We start from the raw sequence: 1,736 nt of genomic DNA on the forward strand, positions 1-1,736 counted from the left end.
GTCGGTCCTCAGGGGAGTACAGTGCCGACAAGTCGCCTCGCTGCCTCATCCTCTCTCGGATCCCTGGACCATCTGATTAACCACAAAGCACTGCGACCAAAAGACCAGTTCACACACACAAACGCACACATACACACAACTTGGTCGCCATATTTCATTTCTGACCATGTGTGCTTAAGGAGGGGTACGTACTCCTTCGCTGGCCCATCTTGACTCAGTGGGTACGCATTGTTGAAGGGCGGTGAGAGGGGGGATGGGGGAGTGTGTGTGAGAGAGAGAGGTGCGAGGCGGAGAGAGGCAGGGGGAGGGGGTGAGAGTTCCTTGTGTGCATCAGCTGCTATGTGGGTCACATCCTCCCCCCGCACGGCAAGCCAGTACGTCAACTACTAACTCGACTTGCCGGGTGAAACATTTCCCCCACGTCCTCCTCGGACAGAGCAAACTGAAAATAATAATAATAAAACAAACAACAAACTGCTGTCCTGGTCGCGCGGGCGCGCGGCGGCTGAGCGCGGGGCCGCGGGGGCTCGCTCAGCCAGCGCCATCCGGCCTATAAGTCAGCGCCAAGACGAATGGCCGGCCCGCTAAGGTTTATGGTTCGACTCCTCGCCGCTCCCAGGCATATTTCTTTCCCCTCAGCGAATGTTATAAAGGAAGTATGACCTCACGGTCGTCGCGAGAGGTGAGAGTGCTTGCCCCCCCCCCCTTTTCCACCACGTCCCTGGTTCCGCAGAGGTCAGAGGGGTCAGAGACAGGACGCGACGGCGTAGGAGGAAGAGGCGAGGGATTTCCCCCCGCCTCCGCAGCCATACAGATGCTCCTTGCCTCGTGACCTTTCAGGCACCACTGATCGTATATGGAATCACAAGAAGTCGACAGATAGCAGATAGCTCTAATCTCTAGACGAATACGGAGGCCATTCCAACCGTGAAATGTCAACAATATAATAAACATTTTCTTTTCTTTTAGACCACTGAGTACTGTGTGCGGTGCATTAGACCTTCAAAAGTGAGCGGAGCTCATCAGCCACCTGGTAGATCCGGGTACACATCAGAACGTCTTCTAGTTGCGACTCAGGGGCAGACTGACCAACATTTTCGTAAGTACATTACAACAGACCAAATTTGGGTGCGTGGTGATGAAACATTTTTCTCATGGTATCTATTGACAAATCAATCGACGTAAACTATATTTTACGTTGAATGTGGCAAGTGCGCGGTTTGAAAGTGGTACATACTTCATTTATATTGGAGAAAAACTTGTCGCAACAATCTTCAAAGGCAAAGACGATAGATGGCGTGGCGTTTGAGCTAAAATGTCGGAAGAGCGCGGAGATTCGGCGTGAGGGGTAAGAGGGGGATGAGAGAGATGGGGGGGGGGGTAGCTCACAGCCGCACGGCCGCACGGTCGCCCTCCACCGCCTCCCCGCAGCCATATCACCGCGTTCCATTCCCACGATTGAAATATTTCACATTTTGGGGGCGTATTGGGAGACGCAGAGAGAGAGGGGGGGGGCGGTAACAGGGTAGGCAGCTAGCACGGGGCAGCGGCGGCGGGGCGAGGAGTGAGGGGGTGGTGGTAGGGGGTAGTGAGGGGGGTGATACGCGCCACAGAATTCCATTAATCGCACATGCCTTCCCGTTTAGATATGTATTGGGAGCCCCCTGCTCGGCAGCCGCACACTCACTGACAGACAACCCCAGCAGCCGGGGGGAGGCCGGCACGCGGGGGTGGGG

This window comes from Frankliniella occidentalis, unplaced genomic scaffold, assembly GCF_000697945.3.
Source record: "Frankliniella occidentalis isolate FOCC.00 unplaced genomic scaffold, Focc_3.1 Scaffold777, whole genome shotgun sequence".
Lineage (NCBI taxonomy): Eukaryota > Metazoa > Arthropoda > Insecta > Thysanoptera > Thripidae > Frankliniella > Frankliniella occidentalis.